The sequence below is a fragment of the Paroedura picta genome, chromosome 8, assembly GCF_049243985.1.
Source record: "Paroedura picta isolate Pp20150507F chromosome 8, Ppicta_v3.0, whole genome shotgun sequence".
Classification (NCBI taxonomy): Eukaryota; Metazoa; Chordata; class Lepidosauria; order Squamata; family Gekkonidae; genus Paroedura; species Paroedura picta.
In genome coordinates, this window is record NC_135376.1 from 91,601,294 (window position 1) to 91,613,384 (window position 12,091).

Consider the following 12,091-nt stretch of genomic DNA (forward strand, 5'->3'; position numbering starts at 1 on the left):
GTCTAACAGAGCTTGCTTGATGTAGTGGTTAAGAGCAATGCCCTCTAATCTGGGGAACAGGGTTTGATTCCCCACTTTTCCACATGCCATGAGCTGGATGACCTTGGGCTAGTCACAGTCCTCTTAGAACTGTTCTTGCAGAGCAGTTGTTTTAGGACTCTCGCAGCCCTACCTATCTCACAAGGTGTCTGTTGTGGGAAGAGAAAGGGAAGGTGATCGTAAACAGTTCTGAGACTCCCTCTAATAAAGAAAAGCCGAATAAGAAAAGCAGCTCTTCTTCTAACTCTGCTGTTCATTCAGTCATTCTGTCTGTTTGTTCTGGAGTCAAGCAGAGAGGAAGTGTGTTCAAAGGAGCAGGAAGGCTCCAATGGGATGCTAGTGGAGAATATTAGAAAAATATTGGGTCGTTTCTGATCGAAATATGTTAACTACACATCTCTTGTGATGCCCTGGGTAGGATGTTTTTCAGATATGCTGTTGAATCATGCAAACTGCAGATCTTGTGTATTCCAACAGATATCCCAGTGGCCCTTCTCAGTAGAAAGTCCCTTCATGCATTCATAATAAGTAAATTATATGCTCTACCACTCAGCCATGGGTCCAGAAATAACTAGGCTCAAAGTTTTGCTCCACTATGGGTACTTAGATTGACTTAGACTGATGTCTTTGGTCCAGTCTACCCTCCCAGAGTGTGAAGAGAACAATGGAATGACCTCACATGCTGGAAGGAAGGGAGGGATAAATTAGATTTTGATATAAAATTGTCACACTTAAGCTAGCTTGCATGAAACTACATTTTAATGCAAGTCAAGAACAGGAAACATTCATCCAAAGGGAATTGTCAATTAGCAAGGAAATCCAGCTATCCAGTTTTGCACATAAGAGATTTCCACACTAAAGATGTATTCTTATTCTCATACTGTGTTTTGTTTCGTTTTTAAAATGTGTGCAGCGTAGGCTGGCTTGATGCAAGACATGAAGAAATAGCCATTTTAATTCAAAGGATCACTAAAGGTAACAATTTAATTCAAATTATCTGCTGTACGCGCACCCTGTTCTTGGCAATGGACACGGCCTTCAAAATGTGAATTACCGTGCACCAAACATCATTTTAGTTGTGCTTAATAAGACATGTATGTATATGAACTCTCCTACACTAAAAAAAGGGGGGGTATCTTCAAAAAATCTGCACCGAAAGTAAGCAAATGGGAAGCACAACAGAAAGGGCCTTGTTGGAGAGGGAGATCTGTCAAAACCAGGCTTGATACTTTTGCTATGAAATGTGGGTCGATTCTGCACTTTGCTTTTTATCTTCTCCCAACCCGAATGAGCCCCTCCCATCTGCACTGTATTTGATTTCCATTTTGATTTTGGGCACTTTAAATTTCCCCTCTACAACATGTATGATTGATCCAAGTGACCCTACGTTTCCCCCGCGATATCCAGTGGCAGATATAACTCGCTATATTTGAAGAATATAAAGCCCCCAGTATAAGTGTAGATGTTCTGCATATGGCCGGATTAACTTCCTCCCCTGCATCTCCAAAGTGAAATAGCCTGTCCATGATTGGTCAGGGCATCAGTTCAAAGACTTCCTGGTTCCCGGTTGCAAGACTTCCTTCCCAAGATTTTTTTTTCGCCCTCATTTCGGCCTGTTTTCAATGGACTGCACTCCAGAAGCCCACACTTCTCTCAGCAGAGATTTGCCTTTTGGATTTATTTTTTTTCTGTGAGGCTGCCGCTGTCTCCCCTCCCCTTGTTCACAAAAGAAAGAAAGAGCCTCGTGCTGCATTTGGCTTCTCCCTGGCTTTCTCTGGCTTGGTAGTCAAAAGACAAATAAAGCACTTTCCTTTAATGCCGACTAGACTTCACCTGACCCCTCTGTTGCTCATTCAAGAAAAGAAAAACAAGCAGCTTCTCGACCACTGCTCCTCTCCTCTCTCTGAGCTTCCCCAATCAAGTGTAGAACAATTTCTGTTTGAATTCGGGGTATACGAAAGGAGGAAGACCCACGTTCAAATCAATCTGAATTCAGCAGGATCGACAATGGAAAAAAAACAAAGTAAGTGCAGAATCAGCCCTGGTTCCTGTCATTTCATTGCCGATTACATGTACCTATGACCCCTTGGATCCCTAAGCTTGCTACCCTGCTTTAGGTCTTGGGTGTGAATGTACTCTGCCATTTCTTCCTGTCTCATCCCACCCCCCTCCACTGAGCTATGCCTGGAATGGGCCTTGAATGCCAGAAACTGTCTGTTCTGACAACAAAGACTCTTCATGCCCAAATAATTTGGTGCATGGAGGGACTGGGCACTGGGTAGATGAGGGGTTGTTTGGTTTGATTCTCCAGTCATAGCAAAATCCCTATGATGATTTGATCATTATCTTAACACAGCCTGTGGCGCCACAGACGCTGCAGACTAAATAAAGCCGTAAGGGCTTAGTGGGAGGAGTTAGGGCGGGCTCTGTCCGGGATGAGGAAGGGTGCCGATTGGCCCCTTCCTCCGGACAGACCATCGGCCGGGCCAATCCCCGCCTTGCCGACAAGGGAGCAACTGCAAGCCATGCGGAGCGCGGCTCGCAGTTGCTCCCTTGCCGGCGGCCTGACGCGTCGGGAGGCGCGAAGCACCTCTCGCCGCGTCAGGCCACCGGCCAAGGGAGCCCCCGCCAGCCGCGCTGCGCGCGACTGCCAAGGGCTCCCTTGCCTAGCGCCTGCTGTATTTTTATTACAGCGGGCTTGATTACTAGTTTCTTCAATAAAGAACTTTCTTTTCCTTAAATGAAGTCTGATTATTGGGCATAATTGAAGATTCTCACAAAATCCAGTATAACACTTGAGATTATACCAAAGGGTATGAAGTACGGCTGCCAAGTCTGCCGTAAGAAATTTCTGGAGATTTTGAGTCAAACATGGGGAAGATAGTAACGGAGAGTGGGCGAGACTCAGTAGGGAGTTGATATTATGCAACACGACCTCCAGAGCTGTAATTTCCTCCAGGGGAAAGGTTGTGGAACAATAGGCACCATACAGGTCATCTAGTCCAACCCAACCCAAGGTTGAGAAGGGCAGGGAAAGGTTCCTGTTGGCAGCGGAGGACAGGACCCTCCATTTTATGTGTAGAACAGTACTGGCTAGATATTAGGAAAACATTTCCACAGAGTAGTTCAGCTGCCTAGGAAAGTGGTGAGCTCCTCCTCACTAGCAGTGTTTAGTGGCTGGACATATACTTCTCATGGTTGCTGTAGGCTGATCCTACTTTGAGCAGGAGGATGGACTAGTTGGCCTGTGTGGCTCCTTCCAACTATATGATTCTGTAATCCCCACAAACCTCAAAAAGAAGCAAGAGAGATAAAAGAGGCCATCATTGGTTGGAGGGCTGAACAAGTCTCCATCAGTCCTTCTCCAAGCCTTAGAAAGATGCCTTGCTGAGGGAAAGAGTAGAAAGCCAAGACTGATGGTGCAAAAATAGGTAAAGTTATTTTATTACCCAGTTTTTTAAAAACCCTGCTAAAAAGAGTTCCCAACACATTTTGCCCATAAAAATCATATATATTGCATTATCTGAATTATAATGCTATAAACTCAATAACAATATTGTATTATACATTGCGAGCCTCTTGTGGCGCAGAGTGGTAAGGCAGCCGTCTGAAAGCTTTGCCCATAAGGCTGGGAGTTCAATCCCAGCAGCCGGCTCAAGGTTGACTCAGCCTTCCATCCTTCCGAGGTCGGTAAAATGAGTACCCAGCTTGCTGGGGGGTAAACGGTAATGACTGGGGAAGGCACTGGCAAACCACCCCGTATTGAGTCTGCCATGAAAACGCTAGAGGGCGTCACCCCAAGGGTCAGACATGACTCGGTGCTTGCACAGGGGATACCTTTACCTTTACCTATTATACATTGCAGATTCCTCTGAAGAAGTCTTATATGGGCAGAATGCATTAGGAATTCTTTTTGAGTTGTTTTTTTTAACTGAATAAAACGTTTCTGGCAGGGCTGTTTTAATGCTGGGCATGATGAGCAGTTATCTGGGGGTCACATGAGCATAGGGGCCCCATGCTAATATTGTGATAAGTGAATGGACAAACTGTTTATATAAGATGTGAAAACTGTAGCATTTCGACCTAACTAGCCTTTCTCAATTTTTTTTACTGTTGAAAACCCCCTGAAACATTCTACAGGCTTCAAGAAATTCCAGAAGTGGCATGATCATGCAGAATATGGTTGAGAAGTATAGCTGTGTACATGCCCACCTGGGGACCCTCCCCTTCCCACCTCTTCCAGGCCCATCATTGGCCATTTTGGGAGGGTGGAGGTCAATATGACCATATATTGTCATTTAACCTGATAAATGTTTACCAAATTTTAAAAATATATAAAAAATTAACTCCCACCCATTTAGGAAACCCTTCTAGGGCCATCAAGAAACTCTGAGGTTTCATAAAACCCTGGTTGAGGAAGCCTTACCTGGACAGAAATGAGGCTAGGTCTTGCCTCACAGTGTTTTTAGAGGTAGTGATAGGTATAAGTTCAATTTTCTCAATAATTTATGTGTTTTATTTCTGTGAATGGTTGTGTAGGTAGGGCCCCAATACACTGCTTTGCCTGAGGGCTTATAATGCTGTCAAGATGACCCTGGGTTGAGGCCTACAGAATACCATTAGCAAAATAGCATCCCTACATACGCAATAACATCAGCATGCCGTTGTCTAGCACTTCACTCCCTCCTCCTTCTGCAGGAACTTTTTGATTTTTAAATATATACTAGATTTTAATGTTATATTTTAATATTGGTTCAACATATTGGAAGCCACCCTGAGCCCTTAGTGAAGGAATGATCTCTCAGAGGAGAACAGGACCCAGATGGAGCTCATAGATGGAACTCTTCTGCCATGGCTATGGTTGAGGCCAGCGGAAATGCAGCTGGTACACCTCAACTGGGCCCCTCTCCCTCTTTTCTCCCCCTCCTTCCTCACCCCTCTAAGGGTCCAGTATTAACACTGACCAACATGCTGGATATCGACTGGAGCTTGCAAACTGTTTGATATTGTTCGATGTTTTAATTATATGCTTCCACTGAGTATGTATGTACTTTGACTTTTGGGTCATGCATGTGTTGTGCCCCTGCCCTAAAACAAATAAAAATCAGATAATAGATACATACATGCACAAATAAACAAAGAAATAAAATACCTAGTTTTGCACCATTGGTTTGTTTTACCACAGTTGTGATTGGTACGAATCATTATTTTCTTGTTGCTGGGGGGGGGGGGGCACGAATTGCAACCTCTCTGCTGTATGATCAGCAACATGTATAGGACAAGGCCCACATTCTCCTTGGACCGGAATTATTCTCTTGTCTCACTGCAGAATGCTGATTTTGGGGGGGGGGGTTGTTTTCTATGACAGGGGACCCACATTAGATTGGAAAGGAGAGAAAGAAAGATAGGAATTAGTTTGATCTGGTGAAACTTGAATAGCATAAGCAACGACCAACAACAGTGGAATTATAGAAAATTCTCTTGTTCCTATCTAACAAAATTCCCTTATATGGAAGGAAATGTACCTCCATCTATAGACACTGCTGGCCTTGCTGAAAACTGTCCATTGTGGAGGGCAATCACTACTGATTTATGGCTCATTAGCTGCAGCATGATGACCTTAAAACTTATTTTCCCTCAGGCTATCCTCCATGATGCACAGCAATAGTGGGTCTACGTGGGAGAGAGAAGGAAATTTTTTGTCTGAGTCTTTCTGAAAACGGCTGAGATTATTTGTTAATGTTTCAGGTTGATGGTTCAGGTTTAGGGATGGCCAGCCAATGTCACTTAAATGGAACCAGCCCTTCCAGGAGCTCACTGATTCCCCTTACAAAGGTATTTATTTATTTTTACATTTCACTTCAAAAAAAGACATGGACAAAATTGGGAGGAGACCAACGAGGATGACCTGGTGCCAGGGAGGCAAGCCCTGGGAGAAAAGGCTGAAGGATATGGGAATGTTCAGCCTAGAGAAGAGGAGTTTGAGAGGGGACAGGATGGCTCTCTTGAAGGATCTGAAAGGTGGTCACTTGGAGTAAAGTAGGGAACCTTTCCTGTTGGCAGCAGAGGAGAGGACCCGCAGTAATAGGTTTCAACTACAAGTAGAATGGTACCTAGTAGCTATCTGGGAAATGTTTTTCAGCAGTAGAATATGCTGCCTAAGGATGTTGTGAACTCCTCCTCACACACCATCTTCAAACAATGGCTGGACAGATACTTATCATGGATACCTTAGGCTGCATTGAGACTAGATTAGACTAGATGGCCTGGATGGTCCCTTCCAACTATATGGTTCTATGTGTCCCCCCCAAACTTAATTGGAGACAACAGAATAGTAGACCATCTTGGCTGATTCCGCGCCAGCGGTGGTACTTAGGGCTGCTGATGGTGCATTGCTGTGTAGTGGTATGCTCCTCAGCGTGGGGGGAACACATTGCAATGCCAGATTGTCTCGTGCCCCATGGGGGACACATGTCAGTGGTGGAATAGTTTTGGGGGGTATTTTGGGGGGTATTTTGAGGGAATGTGGGATTGCATTCCACGCAATCCTATCCTCCTGCAAAATAAAAACAAATGCTCCAGTCCACTCTGTGGTGCAGCTAAGCACCATGAAGCTCACTGGGGCATTTCTTGCCCCTTCTGGGCCACCGTAGGGCAGGGAGGGCCTGGCTCTTCCCTTTTTACATGGGTGTACTGCAGGATAGGCTCCATTGGTCCTCACAGCGGGCTAAGGGCCTGATCTGTGGTAGGCATGAGAGGTGACTTGCCTGGCAAATGCCTTTAAGGCCCTCCACAGTCTTAATACTTAATGGACCGCCTGACGCCCTATGCCCCCCCCCCCACAGGGCCTTACGCTCTGCAGGGACAAACTTGTTGGTGATTCCCGGCCTCCGGGAGGCACGTGTGGCCTCAACCAGGGCCAGGGCCTTATTGGTCCTGGCCCCTATCTGGTGGAATGAGCTCCCAGAAGAGCTGTGGGCCCTGTGGGATTCTCACAACTTCAAAACATGGGGAGACCATAAAACTCTAGACTAACTAGCTACTTTCACACTTACACTCTTCCTCCTCCTCTTCTCCTCTCCTCTCCTCTTCTCTTCTCAGGGTTACACATCCCTGGTCTCCTCCTTGGGTAATGTCGCCATTTTTGGGTTGGATGATATGATTGTGTATTAGGGTATTTTTATGTATTAGGGGTTTTATGGGGTTTTATATGCTGTTACCTGCCACAAGCCTTAGGGGAGTGGTGGGCTATAAATCCAAATAATAGCAATAGTAATAGTAATAATAATAATACCTCCCCATCATTTTTTAAAAAATTTCTAGCTAAAGATTTGTCACAAAAGATTTCCATCCAAGGAAAAATGCTTCCTGAGGCCCTGAACTTTCACACAATACAGTCATCAGGCCTCATCTAAAGAGACTAATTGAGCCCTTGAGGCCTGGAAAACTCTTCCAGAATTCAAAGTTCATTAGTCAAAGACAGGCACTTTTCAAACGAAGCAAATCATTTGTCAACAACGAATGGTCTCAAGCCAGAAAGGAAGATAGCTCAGAGGAAAACAAACAGGTGAAAAAAATCAGCAGCATTACAGATGGAATGGTCTTAATTACAGGATAGGCAAAAGGAAGACCTGGAAACCAAACCCATCCATCCATCCAAGACTTCCCAGCTCATTGTCTCCCACTACAGGACCCGCTGATCTCAATTACTCTTCTCACCTCACCCCATACACTAGGATGCATCCCAACTACCTTGTCTCATAGAATCATAGAAAGAGTTGGAGGTGCAGCCTGGCAACCCTACTAATTCACCAAGAGAAAAAGCTACCACTTCATTCTGCTGCATGTACAGCTCTGGCTGAAGACTGTGGGCCATTCCGCATTCGTCCAAAATAGCACAATGGTTACTAATTGAAATCACTACAGTTTTGCCGTTATGCACAACGTCGTTGACAATCTGCAACACTCCTGAAACCGATCCGCAAAAAGCGCTTCATTGTAGCGCTTTCAGGGAAATCCCAAAAAGTGGATTCACCCTCCGGAAAGCGCTACACTCCTGCAACCAATCTGCAACACTAGCGGGAAAGTTCTGTGCGTTACCATTGTTGCGGTTTCTGCAAAGTCCCTCCCCCTGGCTCTCTCCTCTGATCTTCTGGCGAAGCGATCGCCATTTTTTTTTCTCCGAGCGAGCGGAGATCAACGCACCAGCGAGCCTTCATTTACCCAGCAAGGCTTCCCTGGCTGCAGCCCCTCTGTTTAAAGTCACCAAGCACAAGCATCGCAGAGGCCCGTTTGCTGGTTTATTTTCACTTTATTTTTCATACTGTTTTCGGCCGAAAATCACGCCCATGAGGGGAGGGATTTTTTTTTCACTCGGGGGGAGCATGGCAACGATGAAACGGCAGCTCAAATCACCTGCTAGCTGGATGGGTCTCTCTGTTGCAACGAATCAATGCATATTCGTTGCAACGGGTGTGTGTGTTTTTAAAAACCTTCCTTAAAGGGAAAGGGGCTGTTTGGGAGCATGCTAACGGCCGCCCATTGGCTGCTTGACGGCCAGGGGCAGGACACAGCTCAGCAATAGCACTTCCTTTCTAACGATTTTTGCCGAGACCGGAACCCTGTGGGAAACTATAGAAACTCAACTGGATTCTACTACAAAGGCAGGTATGCGTTACGCCGAATTCCACTATTTAAAATGGCGATTTTTCGTTCAGCAAACAATTTGCTACATGGATCCTGGTGCGGAATGGCCCTGAATGTATTTATGGTCCGAACTTCAAGTAAGTGACAATAATGAAAGAAAGGCTATACCATATTAAATGAGAAAATCCAGGCACCTGCATGATTCTTATCTCAGAGTCTGAGTTTTATTGTGACGGGATTTTTTAAATTATTTAGTGTACTGTTCCAGGCTCTCTTTCACCAGGCTCAAAGATAAAATAGCTAATGTCTTTCTTCAGGCCTTTAAAAAGATATGAGCAGCTGCTCCCTGTTTTCAACAAATTGCCTATACTACAAGCATATACCGAGCATTTTGTTTGAAGTTGAATTTTTCAAAGCGATTTGTGGCGTTCGCACCTTGCCAAGCATTTATCCACTTCTCTGTCTTCTCCAGTGCTGTTTGCGGTTTGACAGTACCCTTTTAAAGATAAGGCATCCGAAACAGTACACTTCCCGCGGAGAGGACGCGTGAACGATTTGATCAAAAGCAAAGCAGGAACAAACTTCAGATAAACTATTACTCAATCAAGGTCAACTATTGAAACGAGCCAGTTTCAAATTCCAGGTTTGAGCACATAAATGTTGAAATGTAGATCTGAGATGGGAAGGAAAGATGTATGCAGTGATGCTTTTAAAATATTTTCTGCTGGTTAAGGGTTGGAAACGGGGAGGAATGTCTGCAGCATTCCAAAACGTGGATATCACTATCCATGCACCCAGAAGTAACATCAACATGTCTCCAGTGATCTCAGTATATCCCCAGCAAGGTTCCCCCACCTGTTGCCAGCCCTGGCCCAGAAACCTTATGGCTCAACATATGCTCAACACTTGGTAGTACAGCATCCCCTCAAATCTGAACATCAGCACGGAAAAGAGACTTCCCAAAAAGATAAAGCTCCTACCTAATCCAAATCTTGCAATAGCAATTCAATTAGGGGAGGGGGAAGCTTCATTTATTATTTTTTGATAAAATGTCTGTGGATTTAGAAAGCAAGCCATAGTCCTGCTGCAGAACTAGGTGCTGCTGCGGCAATAAAATCAGCAGCTGGGGGGCCCAGGTGTCGTTACGGTGAGAGTCAGCTGGGGATCATGGTTACGAGAGGCAGGATCTAATCTGGTGAGCCAGGTATGATACTGCGCTCCTCCTCCACTTGCAGCCAGCTGGATGACCTTGGGATAGTCACAATCCTGTTAGAGCTGTTCTCACAGAGTAGTCCTGTCAGAGCTCTCTCCACCCCACTTCCCTCACAGGGTGTCTGTTGTGGGGAGAGGAAAGAGATGGTGGTCTGCCTGAGCCTCCTTCAGGTAGTGAAAAACAAGGTATAAAAGCCAACTCTTCTTCTTTCTCTATCCCAAGCACCTGTGCTGTTTTTCCAGAAGAAGACCAGAGTAAGTCCACGCATGTGGGTCAGATGAAGGCATGTTATCTACAGTCCTTTAAAAAAAAATTGTTAACCAGGGGAAATGCAGCTGATAGAGAACACAACATTGTATGTGTTTGATATACATAATTAGCCAACCATTTGCAGTAATTACAAATAATGATATGCAGATTTGGGAGACTTGAATATGGGGTCCAGGGGGACCTTAGAAACCAGCACAACCCTGGGTATTTAAGCTTTTGTCAAAGCTCTCTTCATACCTGACAAAGGGAACTGCAACTCTTGAAATCTTATACCGCACCCCCCAAAAAGAAAATAAAAGAAATCTTGCTGGTTTCTGAGATGCTTCTGGACTTCAAGTCTAGCTGTTGTACTGCAGACCAACATAGCTGCCCTCTGAAACACCCTCCAGGGGAAGTGGCTTAAGAACTCCCTTATTCTTAAATGGCTGACTCATTGGTTTCTTCTGCTTTATCTCAGATGCACTATGTAGGCCACATGTCACCTTCAGTTAATCACTTCCGTGTTCTGAAAATGGTTTGGACATCTGCGGCTGTAAAGCCTCAATGCAAGAGCTACGTCCTTATTTGCTTTGTTTATTGCCACCTCTCTGTCTCTGTCTCTCTCTATATACATGAGCTGCAGAAGACAAGGAGATCTCCATCATTCCGGGTGTCATGTGCCACATCTGTCCCATGCCAACCTTTATGTTTTCCTCAGCCTGGAAGCTGGACTAGCTGTCTGCAACTTCTTCTGGCCACCCATCCTCCTGTGTCCTTTGACACGTGTATATTCAGCACTGGATAATTTGTTTAGTCAGAGGTGACAATGTAGTGGTTGGATCATTTGCCAATGTTTATGAGGTGATTACTCCCTTAAGAACTCCAGGCAGACACAGATAGTTATGGCAAAAACAGTAACAATCTTTATTAGAAGGAAAATAAGGAAAAGCAAAACTATATCTAGCACACTAGCTGTCAAATGGATAGGAAAAAAACAGAGTGGGGGAAAGGAGTTTCAGTATAATTACCGGTCTCAAAGAACAGGAAGGCAGAGAAACAGGTCAACACAGCCAGCGTGTAGGGTGTTCTGAATGGATGGAAATCAGAAGACACTTTGGCTTGGTAAAGCCAAAGTTTTTATAAGTTTTGGGGGAGAGGGGTCATGCTGAGCTTGTGATGGGGGTGTCAGGAATGTATTGAACAGAACCTGAGCAAGTTGGAGGCACAAAACTCACAGCACACCTGCTGTCCAAATTTGATATCTCTAGACTGCTCAGCATCTATTCTATATAGACCTGAACTTCCTGAAGCTGTGCCTGTCAAAATTGCTGGAATACGCAAGTTCAGCCATGTGTATAATTGAGCAGAATATAAAGGATGTCCTGCAGGGGGCAGCAGAGGAGAGGTACATTTAGCATAGATAGGACAGAACCTTTCTGATGATTTTCAACAGTTAGATTCTTTCTTTTTATACAAACCTGTTTTATCTTATTAACAGAAACTGTTTTATTCCTTAAGCTGCCTGGTGCCCTGCTCTCCCTGCATATGCTCTGCCAACAAAAATGACCACTGCAGTGGAATCTGCGATTCAGAAAGAGGGTCTGCAAATCACTTTCTTCTACCTGCTCTCCAGGTTGGGTAAGAATCAGATTTACCAGGCTCAAGTTATGCTCCCCCCCAAGAAAGTGCTTTCTGTGATACATACAAGTTATTTTTGCCTTCTCCTGTTTCGTGTGGCTTAGCTGAATCTTCTGAAGCTAGACAGACTTCTTTCCAGCCTGCACCTGTTCTCTGCTTGTGGTGCCTTGTGACCTAGATGGAGCAGGTAGCAGATGGATGGATGCTTTTCCTCAGCATCTCTCCCAACCCCGACCCCAACCCCATCTCAAGAATTAGCAACTCAGAATGCTATAATAAGCATTTTCCCCCTTGCACTGCAGTTAA

General features: G+C 44.9%; 1 long non-coding RNA gene across 2 annotated transcripts; it reads left to right on the plus strand.

The window, feature by feature from the left end:
• The first annotated feature begins 950 nt into the window (after positions 1-950).
• Positions 951-11,726, plus strand: LOC143842701 (uncharacterized). 2 transcript variants are annotated; one of them, XR_013233305.1, is made up of 4 exons: positions 951-1,014; positions 5,788-5,874; positions 9,158-9,328; positions 11,666-11,726. It is a non-coding gene; the product is annotated as an uncharacterized LOC143842701 (long non-coding RNA). The 2 variants fall into 2 exon arrangements; XR_013233306.1 differs by lacking the exon at positions 11,666-11,726 and adding an exon at positions 10,791-10,946.
• The last annotated feature ends 365 nt before the right edge of the window (positions 11,727-12,091 follow it).